General features: G+C 38.4%; 1 protein-coding gene across 12 annotated transcripts in view; it reads right to left on the reverse strand.

Moving 5' to 3' along the window:
• The window catches only part of LOC145538561 (uncharacterized), an 85,494-nt gene that overhangs the window by 50,770 nt on the left and 18,295 nt on the right, over positions 1-16,429 (reverse strand). Inside the window, exon 4 of one of the 12 annotated variants that reach the window (XR_014077034.1) lies at positions 1,768-6,003. The exons of the other annotated variants lie outside the window; for them this stretch is intronic. The gene's annotated coding sequence lies outside the window, so the exon portion shown is untranslated. Of the gene's footprint in view, positions 1-1,767; positions 6,004-16,429 lie in introns of those variants that run through there. 12 annotated transcript variants of the gene reach the window in all.

The following is a 16,429-nucleotide window of genomic DNA, read 5'->3' on the forward strand; positions in this document are numbered from 1 at the left end:
TATTTTTTTTTAAAAAATGGAGGGGCTTCCCTGGTGGTCTAGTGGTTGAGAGTCTGCCTTACAATGCAGAGGACATGGGTTCAATCCCTTGTCCAGGAGGATCCCACATGCCATGGAGCAACTAAGCCTGTATGTACTGTAGTTACTGAGCCTGTGGGCCCGAGAGCCCATGCTCCACAACTTCTGAAGCCTATATACTGTAGAGCCCATGTTAAAGTATATTATTAAAGTAAAATAAAGAAATAGACTCAATATTCTGAATGAGTAATGGAAAGATGGTGGTTGAATGGACTAGAAAGTGGAGTTGCTGAGAAGACTGGTTTGCCCTTCTTCTCAGTTTGGTAACTCATCCTGAGGCCATATGGTTGTGTGCTATGTTTTCTTGATCTGATTTTATACTTGTCTTAAGATGGTTCAGTGATAAGGAAATTTGCCTACCAAGCAGGAGATATGGGTTCAATCCCTGGGTCAGGAAGAACCCATGGAGAAGGAAATGGCAACCCACTCCAGTTTTCTTGCCTGGAGAATCCCATGAACAGAGGAGCCTGGAGGGCTACAGTCCATATGGTCATAAAGAGTTGGATGTGACTGAAGTGACTTAGCATGCACATTGTTGTATATGCTCCCATTTTTCCACTGAAAACAAAAGATATAATCTCAAAAGCATAAAAGAAAAATTGAGTAGTCACACAAACATCATTGCTTCCTTTTATTCTGGGTTCTGCCTCCCAAAACACATAATCCCTCTTAGAGATTCCAACACGAGCTTGCATGCAATTGTAGATGAGTGTGTGTAGATGAATAAGTTTCATTGTATGTGATATACTTCATGATTTTCATCTGATTATCAAAAATATTCATAACATAAAAAGGTCAAAAATTACAACACTAAAATGACCTCAATTCCTGGTTATTTCTTCTCTTCGGCTCAAATTAAATTGCTTTGCAGTTCCTGAATAGATACAAAATGGCAGTGTAAAAAGTGTCAAGAATCTCTCACAGATTCAGGAGGAGAGAGTCAATTAGATATAAAATAATCCACTAAACTGACTCAATAGGTATTCTACCTTCAAAGGATTTCTTAAACAAGAAATTGATTTCAATAGTGTCAATCAGTAGTGTATACATTTAAATGAGTTAATTTCTTTTTAAATTTTTCTTTTTGATTAAAGAAAACCTTATTCAAAGGGCATTGGTCAGGGCCAGTTTCCACAACATAGGAAAGAAGATACCAAGCATTACAAAATGATTTCAAAGCAACTCTCGTGCAAATAAGCACCTAAGGGCAGACTGATACTGAGAGGGTAGATGGTGGAAAAGGGAAAGCATTTCAGCACTTATAGCAAGAAAAAGATTAAAAAGAGAGATCTCACTTTCTTAGTCCATTTGAGCTGCTATACTACAATACCATGAAGGTTATGGCTTATAAACAACAGAAATTTATTTTTCACAGTCCTTGTGAAGGACAGCAAGTGTAAGATGAAGTTCCACACAGATCTGGAGCCTGGTGGGATCCCACTTCCAGTTCATAAAAGACCTTCTCCTGGTTGTCCTCATGGAGCTCTCTGGAGTCTATCATAAGAGCATTACAGGCATACCTCATTTTGTTGTGCTTCACAAATGTTGCATTTTTTTTTTTTACAAGTTGAAGGTTTGTGAAAACCCTGCCTCCAACAAGTCTGTTCATGCCCTTTTCCAAGGTCACTTGCTCACCTTATGTCTCTGTGTCATACTTGGCTAATTCTCACAATACTCCAAACTTCGTTATTTTTATATTTGTTATGGTGATCAGTGATCTCTGATGTTACTATAGTGACTGGAGGGGGCACCACAGACCATGCCAACATAAGACAGCAAACATAACTGACGAATGCTGTGTGTGTTTTGACTGCTCCACTAACTGGCCATTCTTCCATCTCCCTCTCCTCAAGCCTCCCTATTCCCTGAGGTATGATAATATTAAGTTTAGGCCAATTAATCACCTTACAGTGGCTTAGCAAAGTGTTCAAGCAAAGGGAAGAGTCACATAGCTCTCACTTTAAATTATTAATAAAATCTAGAAATGATTAGGCTTAATGAGGAAGCTGTGTGAGAAGCTGAAAAATCCTTCCTTCCAGGAAATCCCCTCAGCCCTCAGCAAATTAGGACATCTGGTCACTCTATGCCAATGCTACATAGCTAATAGGAAAGCATGGACTCCAGCCAAGGTTTGTCTGCCTTGACTCATTCTCAGTTTATGAATGCAAACAAAAAGTTCTTGAAGGAAATTTAAAATGGTACTCCAGTGAACACATGAATGATAAAAAAAGAAAAGCAGTCTTATTACTGATATGGAGAAAGTTTTAGTGGTCTTAATAGAAGACCAAGCTAGTCACAGCATTCCCTAAGCCTCATCCAGAGCAAGGTCCTAACTCTCTTCACTTCTATGAAGAGTGAAAAAAAGTAAGGAAGCTGCAGGAAAAAAAAAAAATTAAACCTAGGAGAAGTTGATACATAAGGCTTAAGGAAACAAGCCATCTTTATAATCATAAAATTTCAAGAGGAAGCAGCAAGTGCTGATGTAGAAGCTATGGCAGGTTATCCAGAAGTTCTAGGTAAAAAGATTAATGAATGTGACTACATTATATAACAGAGTTTTAATGCAGATGAAATATTCTTCTATTTCCAGAAGATGCCATCTTGGACTTTCATAGATGCAGAATACAAGTCAATGACTGGTTTCCAAGATTCAAAGGACAGATTGATTCTCTTATCAGGGGCTAATGCATCTGGTTGAAGCCAATACTCACTTACCATTCCAAAAATCTTAGGGCCCTTAAGAATAACACTAAACTGACTCTCCCTGAGCTCTCTGAATGGATCAACAAAGCCTGAATGACAGCACATTTGTTGAAAACCATGGTTTACCAAATATTTTAAGTCCACTGGAGACCTACTTCTCAGAAAAAAATTCCCTTAATATGAATGTTTATTAAAAATGCACCTGATCACCCAAAGATTCTGACGGAGATATACAATGAGAATAATTATGTTTTCATGTTTGCTAACACAACATTCATTCTGCAGCCATGGGTCAAGGAATAATTTTGACCTTCAAGTCTTATATAAGAAACACATTTTGTAAGGCTCTGGCTGCCCCATTCAGTGATTCCTCCGATGAATCTGAGTAAAATCCATTGAAAACATTCTGGAAAGGATTTACCTTTCCAAATGCCATTAAAAACATCCATGATTCATGCAAAGAGGTCAAAATATACACAGAAGTTTGGGAGAATTTGATTCCAAATTCCTTGGGTGATTTGAGGGGTTCAAGACTCCACTGGAAGAAGTAACTACAGATGTGGTGAAAGGGAACCAAAACAAAAGTGAAGCCTAAAGATGTGACTGAATTGCTAAGATCCCATGATAAAAACTTAATGGATGAGGAGTTGCTTAGTAAATGCACAAAGAAAGCGGCTTCTTGAGACGGAACCTACTCCTGGATGAAGACACTTTGAAGATCATTGAAATGACAAGGAAAGTTTTAGAATATTATATAAAACTTAGTTGATAACACAATGGTAAGTTTTGAGAGAACTGACTCCAATTTTGAAAGTCCTACTGTAAGTGAAATATTATCAAACAACATTGCAAGCTACAGAGAAAATGTTCCTAAAAGAGAGTTAATCAATGTAACAAACTTCACTGCTGTTTTATGTCAGGAAGTTGTCACAGCCACCTCAATCTTCAACAACCACCACTCTGATCAGTCAGGAACCATCAACATCAATGCAAGACCCTCCAAATGATTATGACTGGCTGAAAGTTCAGATGATGGTTAGCATTTTTAGCAATAAAGTATTCTAAATTAAGCTAAGTACAATACATTTTTGGGCTTCCCAAGTGGTTCAATGGGTAAGGATTCAGCCTGCAATGCAGGTGATGCAGGCACATGTGGGTTTGATCCCTGGGTTGTGAAGATCGCCTGGAGGCAGGCATGGCAAGAATACTCCAGTATTTTTGCCCGAAGAATCCCCATGGACAGAGCAACCAGCTGGACACAACTGAGTGACTAAGCACAGCACAGCATTTGCTCAGCATACCTAGGACTAACAGCAGTCTCCTTGACTATCCTCTAGGTCCTTCACTTTTCCTCTCAGCTAGATTTACTTGTATTCATAAACACATTAAATGATTTAGAAATACACAATGGAGTAACTTCTTATTAAGAAAAATCCAGACTGGTGATTGCCATGGTGGAAGGGGTAGGAGAGGGATAAAGTGGGTTAGCAGATGAAGGCTATGGAATGGATAAGCAACAAAGTCCTACTGTATGGCACAGAGAACTGTGTCTAATACGCTATGATAAACCATAATGTAAAAGAATATTTTTAAAAAAGAATGTGTATATCCGTATAACTGAATCGTTTTGCTATATAGCAGTAATTAACACAACATTGTAAATCAACTATGCGTGCATGCGCTCAGTCACTTCAGTCCTGTATGACTATTTGCAACCCTATGGATCATAGTCTGCCAGGCTCCTCTATCCATGGGATTCTCCAGGCAAGAATACTGGAGTGGGTTGCCATGCCCTCCTCCAGGGGATCTTCCCAACCCAGAGACAGAACCAGTGTCTCTTACTTCTCCTGCCTTGGCAGGCAGATTCTTTACCACTAGTGCCACTCAATTTAAAAAATAAAATAAACTAAATAAGAGGGAAAAAATAAAAATCCTAAAATCAGTTTGACTCTCCTGTTAGTTTTATGGGAGGAATTTAATTTTCTTTATTGGGTTTTCAAATAGAAAGCGCAAAGGTTTTTTTCCACCAACACTTCAAGGACATGAGGGTAGGCAGGTAGTGAAAGCTTTCCTACCTAGAGAGCAATAGAGGCTCATAAGGATAGTCTCAGGTCTCCAGGAAAAACTAACAGAAAACCATCAGGAGCATATCTCCATTTTCTACAGCCACTTGAATACTTTAACTTCTCTAAAATGATTCAGAACTGGCACTTTGAGGACAGTGAATGACTGTCATTGTGTGTTATGACATCTCCTCTCTTGATTTGCTCATTATGAACTTGGTTTTATTTTAGATCTTTGTAGTTGTCTTATTTATCTTCATTTCTCCTGATCATTTGTCCTAAGTTTAAGCCATTCTATTTATCTCTTGGCACATCTGTCACCTGTGAGTCTTCTTTTTCTCATTTTCAAGTCTCATATCCCTAATCAGTGTCTTGCCTGCCTTGGTCATGAGCTTTGGTACTCACGAGAAACTTTTGGTGTTTTCTCTTCTGTTATGTGTGAAAGAAAGTGAGCTCTTAATATTCTACCAAAATGCAGTCACAGAATGAGAGAGACTAGGAGTCTATGAAACTCTGTATCTGTTTTGTTCTTTTAAGGATTACTTTTCTGGTGTTTTGTAAGATTTTATTTTTTCCAATTTGAAAATATCCAGACTTCACTGGTGGTCCAGTGGGTAAGACTCTATGCTTCCTTTGCAGGGGCCACAGGTTCACTCCCTTATTTCAGGGAGCTAAGATCCCATAAGCTGCATAGCACAGACAAAAAAAAGATAAAAAATATCCAAAGAAGTGTCCATACTCCCTGATATGCCTGCCAAGCCTTCAGGAGTTCAATAAGTACTTGTCTACTAGCTCAATGAGTCTTTAAAAGCACCCGCAGTAAGATAAAGTTTATCTTATCTAACTCAAAATTGTTTCTACTTAAACATTCAATTGTTTTATTTTTAATTACCTTTAGTAGTTTCCTTCAGTTTTTCCAGTAGTCATGTATGGATGTGAGAGTTGGACCATAAAGAAGCCTGAGGGCTGAAGAATTGACGCTTTTGAACTATGGTGCTGGAGAAGACTCTTGAGAATCCCTTGGAGAGTGAGATCAAACCAGTCAATCCTAAAGGAAGTCAGCCCTGAATATTCATTCAAAGGACTGATGCTGAAGCTGAAGCTCCAATCCTTTGGCCACCTGATGGGAGGAGCTGACTCACTGGAAAAGACCTTGATGCTGGGAAGGATTAAGGGCAAGAGAAGTAATGACAGGATGAGATGGTTGGATGGCATCACTGACTCAATGGACATGAGTTTGAGCAAACTCAAGGAGATAGTGAAGGTCAGGGAAGCCTAGTGTGCTGCAGTCCATGGGGTTGCAAAGAGTTGGATATGACTTAGTAACTGAACGACAACAAGTTCCCTTCATAGTACTTAGACCTTTATTCCCACTTGTCTTATTCTCCTTAGTTTTTGTTCAGGTTAGTATTTAAGTGTTTCATAGTCTCATCATAATGTGTGGAAACTTACTTTTTATTTTTATGCTGTTCTGTGTTCTGAAGATCTATCTTCATATACTGTGATAGCTCTGTTTTCCTGAAAATCAACTTATGTACTAACATTTCACGGGGTGGGTAGTGCAATCTCAGAGAAGTAGGAGACAGGAGAAAATAAAGCAAGGAAGAAGGAAGAGTAAGTAGGAAGTATTACTCATCAGACCAGCATTTGCCAGTAAGTTCAACCAATTCATCAATCTCACAGGATAATTTTAGAAATGCCAATTATACCACAACTTCTCAGAAGAGTATGGAAAAGAAGGAGAAGAATTCATCTGCTGATTCCTTATTATTTTCTTTCTCCTACTGGTGTTGACTCATTCAAACATCCAGGTTATATCATCCAGACGCTAAAGGCAGCCATGGGGGCCCACAGCTGCTGTACCTACTGAATCAGTCCTGCTAGCACTCAGCAAAGTGATCTTTCCTGCCCAGCTGGCCCCACAGTGCAGAGCCTCTCCAACTCTAGTGATTGATGATGGTGGCAGCATCAGCAACCTGGACCATCACCCTGAGGACTGAACAAACCATTTGAAGCCAATTTTCTGAGCAAGCAGGGCTAGTGCTCATTAGCTGGGTCCCACATAATAGAAAAAAAAACTTGGTAGATTTTTGCCCACTGCCTTTATCAATTTTTCATATGGCACCAACTTGCTCTTCAATATCATTTTTGTGCATTTTTGCTTCCTCACTCATGAAGCTCTGTCCAGCGGAAGTCCCTCCCCGTCATGACCCTGATTCTGTTTCTAACTCTCAAAAGCATCTCCTTGAAGTCCATTGGCCTAACTTACATTTTCTTTTCTCTGTTTAATCTGTTCTGACTTCCTTTGACAAAACCCTGAAAAGTTTTCCTGCAAATCTGTCTTTCACCAGCTGATGCATCTGCCCTGTCCCCTCTTATGCTCCTGAGGGGTCAGAATATTGACCTTGATAACTTATCCATCACTCCATAAATTAGTCTGCAGTTGTTGGACATTGTGATCAATTACATATTTCACTATTATAAATAATATCTAACATTAATATTTGCACATATCTATGGTTATTTCCTTAGGATATGTTACTAAAAGTTAAAGTGCTATGCCACTGGAAAAGTTACCTGATGTTGACTTTTCTCCCAAAGGCATATGCTTATTCTCATTCTTGACAACATAAAGCATTTAAAGTGATCTTGTCAAAAGTACTTAATAAAATAGAAAATAGAAAAAAAATATATTCATTGCTAGCCTTTAAGAGGAGACCTATTTTGTAAATGACTTTTAGATACACTCACCTATGTGTCTAAAATTTTATATTGTGTTTTTACATGCCCTAGAAGCAATGGATATTTGCATCATAAATAGGTAAAACAGTAAACTTCACATTATTGAATACAATTCAGAGCATTATCAGCTTTCTGTTAAGAGAGAAAAATTTTATAACCTGATTTTCTTTTTTGGTAAAAAGTCCATAAAGATTCTCCTCCATAAAAATTTATTCTTTTGGGATCATGAAGCTACCCTCTGTAAATTTCAGAATTCTAACATACTATGTTTATTGCATTTATCATCCAACAGATGTGCTAGTACCTAAAATCTGGCAGTGAATATGTATCCTGTGGGTTTAAATTCTTTAGTTTTTAATATAAGATTTTTAGCTTATGTTTACCTTCCAGCACAGAATTATATACCAGATGTTTACCATAATTCCACTTCATTTTGCTTCCTTTTATCTCTACCAATATTTTAGCATTAAATTGCATCTAACTAATTTGGAAATATTTTAATCACATCAGACTTATTTGTTTAAAAAAAAACTTTCATAAAAAACAATCTCCCATCTTATCCAAAACTTTAATGTTTGATTGTAAACCGTTTACCCTTTCTTCTTCTCTTTGGAGCTCACATTATCTCAGACTAGCCTTTGTTCCATATTTTCTCAGTAAATGTAAAAGGAAAGGCAAAAGTTTTTACCAAAGGTAAAGCTTATTTTTTCACATGTTATTTAGCAACAAAACACAAAAATATGTAGCAAATTATCCTGGTGGTAAGCTGTTGAGCCTGATAGTTAGCACTATTTCTTTATATTAATGTTTTGCTCTTTGTATTAATGTTTCTACACAGTGGATTAAGTAAATAGAAACAAAACAATGCTAAGACTTCAGGTTTTAAAGTGGTAGGATAACATGACTCTGCCTGTTCTCATAAAAATATATCCCATGTAAAAGGGAATAGGAAGAAATATAAATCTATGTTCAATAAAAATAGATATCTACCAAACTGAAGCATAGACTATGAAGAATAGAAGGTTGTGAAAATCAAGCAAGAACAAATCAAGAGCACTCCGATAGCTCATATTGAGGGAATCTCTATAGCATACCTGACGAGCACTTCTCAAAGTCATAAGAAACAAGAGAAGTATGAGAAATTGCCTCAGGTCAGAGGAAACAAAGGAGCTATATGACAACCAAATGCAATATTGTGGTTTTTTTTTTAATTGGAAGCTAATTACTTTACAATACTGTAGTGGTTTTTGCCATACACTGACATGAATCAACCATGGGTGTACATGTGTTCCCCATCCTGAACCTCCCTCCCAATCCCATCCCACCTCCCTCCCCATCCCATCCCTCAGGATCATCCCAATGCACCAGCCCTGAGCACCCTGTCTCATGCATCAAGCCTGGACTGGCGATCTGTTTCACATATTATAATATTCATGTTTCAATGCTATTCTCTCAAATCATCCCACCCTCGCCTTATCCCACAGAGTCCAATAGACTGTTCTTTACATCTGTGTCTCTTTTGCTGTCTCACATATAGGGTCATCTTTTCCTTCTTTCTAAATTCCATATATATGCGTTAGTATACCCTATTGGTGTTTTTCTTTCTGACTTACTTCACTCTGTATAAAAGGCTCCAATTTCATCCACCTCATAGAACTGATTCAAATGCATTCTTTTTAATGGCTGAGTAATATTCCATTGTGTATATGTACCACAGCTTTCTTATCCATTCCTCTGCCAATGGACATCTAGGTTGCTTCCATGTCCTGGCTATTGTAAACAGTGCTGTGTTGAACATTGTGGTACACGTGTCTCTTTCAATTCTGGTTTCCTCGGTGTGTATGCCCAGAAGTGGAATTGCTGGGTCATAAGGCAGTTCTATTTCCAGTTTTTTAAGGAATCTCCACACTGTTCTCCATAGTGGCTGTACTAGTTTGCATTCCCACCAACAGTGTAAGAGGGTTCCGTTTTCTCCACATTCCCTCCAGCATTTATTGTTTATAGACTTTTTGATAGCAGCCATTCTGACTGGCATGAGATGGTACTTCATTGTGGTTTTGATTTGCATTTCTCTGATAATGAGTGATGTTGAGAATCTTTTCATGTGTTTGTTAGCCATTTGTATGTCTTCTTTGGAGAAATGTCCGTTTAGTTCTTTGGCCCATTTTTTGATTGGATCATTTATTTTTCTGCATGAGCTGCTTGTATATTTTTGAGATTAATTCTTTGTCAGTTGTTTCATTTGCTATCATTTTCTCCCATTCTGAAGGCTGTCTTTTCACCTTGCTTATAGTTTCCTTTGTTGTGCAAAAGCTTTTAAGTTTAATTAGGTCCCATTTGTTTATTTTTGTTTTCATTTCCATTACTCTGGGAGGTCGGTCATAGAGGATCCTGCTGTGATTTATGTCAGAGAGGGTTTTGCCTATGTTTTCCTCTAGGAGTTTTATAGTTTCTGGTCTTACATTTAGATCTTTAATCCGTTTTGAGCTTATTTTTGTCTATGGTGTTAGAAAGTGTTCTAGTTTCATTCTTCTACAAGTGGTTCACCAGTTTTCCCAGCACCACTTGTTAAAGAGATTGTCTTTTCCCCATTGTATATTCTTGCCTCCTTTGTCAAAGATAAGGTGTCCATAGGTGCGTGGATTTATTTCTGGGCTTTCCATTTTGTTCCACTGATCTACATTTCTATCATTGTGCCAGTACCATACTGTCTTGATGACTGTGGCTTTGTAGTATAGTCTGAAGTCAGGCAGGTTGATTTCTACAGTTCCATTCTTCTTTCTCAAGATCACTTTGGCTATTCGAGGTTTTTTGTATTTCCATACAAATTGTGAAATTATTTGTTCTAGTTCTCTGAAAAATACCATTGGTAGCTTGATAGGGATTGCATTGAATCTATAGATTGTTTTGGGTAGTATACTCATTTTCACTATAGTGATTCTTCCGATCCATGAACATGGTATATTTCTCCATCTATTTGTGTCCTCTTTGATTTCTTTCATCAGTGTTTCATAGTTTTCTATATATAGGTCTTTTGTTTCTTTAGGGAGATTCATTCCTAAATATTTTATTCTTTTCGTTGCAATGGTGAATGGAATTGTTTCCTTAATTTCTCTTTTTGTTTTCTCATTGTTAGCGTATTGGGATGCAAGGGATTTCTGTGTGTTAATTTTATATCCTACAACTTTACTGTATTCATTGATTAGTTCTAGTAATTTTCTGGTGGAGTCTTTAGGGGTTTCTATGTAGAGGATCATGTCATTTGCAAACAGTGAGAGTTTTACTTCTTCTTTTCCAATCTGGATTCCTTTTATTTCTTTTTCTGCTCTGAATGCTACGGCTAAAACTTCCAAAACTATGTTGAATAGTAGTGGTGAGACTGGGCACCCTTGTCTTGTTCCTGACTTTAGAGGAAATCCTTTCAAATATTCACCATTGAGGATGTTTGCTGTGGGTTTATCATATATGGCTTTTATTATGTTGAGGTATGTTCCTTCTATTCCCGCTTTCTGGAGGGTTTTTATCCCTAATGGATGTTGAATTTTGTCAAAGGCTTTCTCTGCATCTTTTGAGATAATCATATGGTTTTTATCTTTCAATTTGTTAATGTGGTGTATCACATTGATTGATTTGCAAATATTGAAGAATCCTTGCATCCCTGGGATAAAACTCACTTGATCATAATGTATGATCTTTTTAATATGTTGTTGGATTCTGTTTTCTAGAATTTTGTCAAGGATTTTTGCTTCTATGTTCATCAGTGATATTGGCCTGTAGTTTTCTATTTTTGTGGCACCGTTGTCTGGTTTTGGTATTAGGGTGATGGTGGCCTCATAGAATGAGTTTGGAAGTTTACCTTCCTCTGCAATTTTCTAGAAGAGTTTGAGTAGGATAGGTGTTAGCTCTTCTCTAAATTTTTGGTAGAATTCAGCTGTGAAGCCATCTGGTCCTGGGCTTTTGTTTGTTGGAAGATTTCTGATTACAGTTTTGATTTCCGTGCTTGTGATGGGTCTGTTAAGATTTTATATTTCTTCCTGGCTCAGTTTTGGAAAGTTATACTTTTCTAAGAATTTGCCCATTTCTTCCAAGTTGTCCATTTTATTGGCATATAGTTGCTGATAGTCGTCTCTTATGATCCTTTGTGTTTCTGTGTTGTCTGTTGTGATTTCTCCACTTTTATTTCTAATTTTGTTGATTTGATTCTTCTCCCTTTTTTCCTTGATGAGTCTGGCTAACGGTTTGTCTATTTTATTTGTCTTCTCGAAGAACAAGCTTTTAGTTTTGTTGATTTTTGCTATGGTCTCCTTTCTTCTTTTTCTAGTTGCTTTAGGTGTAGAGTTAGGTTATTTATTTGATTTTTCTCTTGTTTCTTGAGGTTAGCTTGTATTGCTAAGAACCTTCCCCTTAGCATTGCTGTTACTGAATCCCATAGGTTTTGGGTTGTTGTGTTTTCATTTTCATTCATTTCTATGCATATTTTGATTTTTTTTAATTTCTTCTGTGATTTGTTGGTTATTCAGAAGTGTGTTGTTTAGCCTCCATATGTTTGTATTTTTAATAGTTTCTTTCCTGTAGTTGACATCTAAACTTACTGCATTGTGATCAGAAAAGATGCTTGGAATGATTTCAATTTTTTTGAATTTACCAAGGCTAGATTTAAAGCCCAGGATGTGATCTATCCTGGAGAAGGTTCCATGTGCACTTAAAAAAAAGGTAAAATTCATTGCTTTGGGGTGAAATGTCCTATAGATATCAATTAGGTCTAACTGGTCCATTGTACCATTTAAAGTTTGTGTTTCCTTGCTAATGTTCTGTTTAGTTGATCTATCCATAGGTGTGAGTGGGGGTATTAAAGTCTCCCACTATTATTGTGTTACTGTTAATTTCCCCTTTCATACTTGTTAGCATTTGCCTTACATATTGTGGTGCTCCTATGCTGGGTGCATATATATTTATAATTGTTATATCTTCTTCTTGGATTGATCCTTTGATCATTATGTAGTGACCTTCTTTGTCTCTTTTCACAGGCTTTATTTCAAAGTCTATTTTATCTGATACGAGTATTGCTACTCCTGCTTTCTTTTGGTCTCCATTTGCATGAAATATCTTTTTCCAGCCCTTCACTTTCAGTCTGAACGTGTCCCTTGTTTTGAGGTGGGTCTCTTGTAGACAGTATATATAGGGGTCTTGTTTTTGTATCCATTCAGCCAGTCTTTGTCTTTTGGTTGGGGCATTCAACCCATTTACATTTAAGGTAATTATTGATAAGTATGATCCCATTGCCATTTATTTTGTTGTTTTGGGTTCAAGTTTATACACCTTTTCTGTGTTTCCTGTCTAGAGAAGATCCTTTAGCATCTGTTGAACAGCTGGTTTAGTGGTGCTGAATTCTCTCAGCTTTTGTTTGTCTGTAAAACTTTTGATTTCTCCTTCATACTTGAATGAGATCCTTGCTGGGTACAGTAATCTGGGTTGTAGGTTTTTCTCTTTCATCACTTTAAGTATGTCCTCAAATGCAATGTTCTATGTTGGATTGCATCCAGGAACAGAAGAGTACACTAGTGGAAAAACTGATGGAATTCAAATAATGTCTGCATTTTAGTTAACAGCATTGTATTATTGACATCTTAGTTTTGGCCAAAATGTACTTGTTCATTAACATTTGGAAAAACTGGATGAATGGTATAAGGTTACACTTGGTACCATATTTGTAATTTTCCTGTAAATATAAATTTATTCTAAACTTTAAAAGTCTTTAAAAAATGGTTTAGCATCAGAGAAAAGGGTGGACTTCACGTGAAACGGAACAACATATGTAAAGACTAGAAGGAAAATGAAAATGTGTCTTGTTCATATCATCATGAAGAAAATGCTTTGTTGGAATAGAGAATGCATGAGAAATAGGTGTGGTAGTTGAGACGATGGAGAGTTTAGAAGGCTAGACTGAGTAGAATGTGGCTGAGAAGATCAAACACTGTCCTCTGGTGAAGGCAGAAAGCAAGTTTGGGCCTGGCCAAGGAGTGAAATTTCTCCGGGTACCATAAATCTCTCAAGACAACAACTTCCTCTTCATCACTCAGCTCACCCATCCAAAGACACCTGTTCTCTATCATGTGCTAGGCTCAGACTGGGCAGGGGGACAGAAGGACAAAGCCTTGTCCCCTGTGTGCTCTTGGCAGAGGCACACAATCAGGCCTGAGTCAAAGTGACCAGGATGGGGGCTTTCCTGGTGGCCCAGTGGTTAAGAATCCGCCTGCCAGTGCAGGGGACACAAGTTTGATCTTGGTTGGGGAAGATCCCCTATGCCATGGAGAAACTAAGCCCATGAGCTGCAAATACTGAAGCCTGAGCACCTAGAGCCGTGCTCTGCAACAAAGAAGCCACTGCACCACCCACGAAGAGTAATCTTCACTCACTGCAACTAGAGAAAGCCCAAGCACAGCAATGAAGACCCAGTGCAGGCATAAATACACAATTTTAAAAAATAGCAAAAATAAACATAGGGTCTGTCATCTTTATTTATAAAGAAAGTGTCCGGGATGATGGTGTGTGTGTTAGCATGGGAGACGGAGGGGTGAGAAGGAGCCAGGCTGCTGCTCCCTCCCTCCCAGGGAGGCCTTCCCAGGGGAGGTGACATGAAGGATGAGCAGGAATTGGACAGATATACAAGAAGGAGAGGGTTCCTAAGAAGGAAATACTATAATGTACAAAGAATGGGGTTTGGGGTTGACTTGAGGAACTGCAAGCAGTTTGCAGAAGACTCTCACTATGGTTCCAAGAGGGAAAATGACCCAATCTCCCCTGATAAAGTAGAATGATGCAAAATGTATTGAATATTTTGTACAGGCTAAGAACAAAATCTCACATTTATCACCTGAAACAATGTGTTTTAATATTAGGTAGGCATTAGGGAAATGATCTGAATTTCATTGACTAAAAGAAAAAAAAAGTCAAGCAATTTAAAAACATAAAAGAATTTAAAGCAAAACACTTTGCACATGGAAACTGACTCCCACAGGGGAAGAAGAAAAGAGATGGTAAGTCAACAGTATTTGAGGAAAATTTGCAACTTTCCTTAAATATAAGTGCTTCATTGTTGTTTTTCAGTTGTTCAGTCATGTCCAACTCTATGACCCCGTGGACTGCAGCACACCAGGCATCCATGTCCTTCACTATTTCCCAGAGTTAGCTCAAAGTGCTTCATGGTGGGGTGTTTTTTGCTAAGTGACTTCTACCTAAATATAAATTAATAAAAGTTGGAGAAGCTATCTAAGGTAAGAGTCCTTGAGCAGCTTGAATTTAAAATTATAATAAATGCAAACTCAAAGCTTGCTTTTAGATAAAGGCCCCAGAAAAAATACTAACTGGGCTTCTCTGTGATTATTGACCAGAAAACAGTGTCCATGCCACCTTGGAGCCCTTCCCTGGACAGCCCTCCAGCCTCCCAGCTTGTGCTGAATCAGGCTCAAGCATACAGAAAGACCCCAGAAAAAATACTAACTGGGTTTCTCTATGATTATTGACCAGAAAATCGTGTCCATGCCACCTTGGAGCCCTTCCCCTGACAGCCCTCCAGCCTCCCAACTTGTGCTGAATCAGGCTCAAGCATACAGCAGTCACAATGAGGACCACTCAGATTCAATACAGCACACATACCTACACACATCCTAGAGCACAGACCAATCCAAAACAACCCAGTAATTAAGTCTGGAGAGTCAAGCGATCATCATCTGAGATTCATAAGCATCTGGCAAGCACATCAACCAGTGACAGCGCATCCAACAACAGCTGTCTCTTGCTATAATCATTTTGGAATTATCTTTAAATCTCTAAGAACTAACACTGAGTGACCAATGCAACCTTCTGTGACAGATTGCAAGAGACAAGCCCATGGTATTTTGATGGGAAGAATTACCACTCTTTACATCGAAGTTGTTGTTGTTGTTGTTCAGTTGTTAAGTCATGTCTGACTCTTTGTGACCCCATGGACTGCAGCACGCCAGGCTCTTCTGTCATCCACTGTCTCCCAGAGTTTGCTCAGATCCACATCCATTGAGTTGGTGATGTTATTTAACCATCTTATCCTCTGTCACCCCTTCTCCTTTTGCCTTCAATCTTTCCCAGCATCAGGGTCTTCTCCAATGAGTCAGCCACATCAGGTGTCCAAAATATTGGAGCTTCAGCTTCGGCATCAGTCTTTCCAATAAATATTCAGGGTTGATTTCCTTTAGGATTGACTGGTTTTTACATTGAAGAGCAGTGGCCGTTAGCACCCAAAAATCTTGCTTACCCTTCAGTTTGAGGAAGAGACAATAGACAAAGAAAAGGCTGTCCCCAAACTGTCTTTGTCAATTCTACACATTTTGCCCCTCACCAGTCCAGCCCTCAGCCCCTCTTGGAGGAGTTAATTTTTCATTCCATTCTCTGCAGCGACAGAACAGGTGACTTTCCAGCACCACCTAACATGGGTGATGACCACTCACTACCATGGTTTAATGGTAACTTTCTGTACCCTGTGTCTAAGGTTATGTTAGATGGTACACATGATATACACAGCAAGCCACTTTAACCACATGGGGATGTCTGCTTGAGTGAGATATGCTGAATGATTCAGTCCCAGTGTTAGAGTAAGGCTGTCCTGGGGCTGTTGACCATGGTCATTCCAAACTCTTCAGATCCTCTGGGATCGCACCATGCCTCCAACGCTAGTGTCTTCCTGGTCCTAGGCCCAAACATGTTGCCCAGTCCTCCTGGTATGAGTCCCCAAATACCTGTTGACCTTTATACACTATCAGATCCTTTGTGGTACTTCTGTCAGCTTTTAGAGGTGCAAACTGTTCTTC

This window comes from Giraffa tippelskirchi, chromosome 1 (assembly GCF_054371585.1).
Source record: "Giraffa tippelskirchi isolate mGirTip1 chromosome 1, T2T-mGirTip1v1.2.pri, whole genome shotgun sequence".
Taxonomy (NCBI): Eukaryota; Metazoa; Chordata; class Mammalia; order Artiodactyla; family Giraffidae; genus Giraffa; species Giraffa tippelskirchi.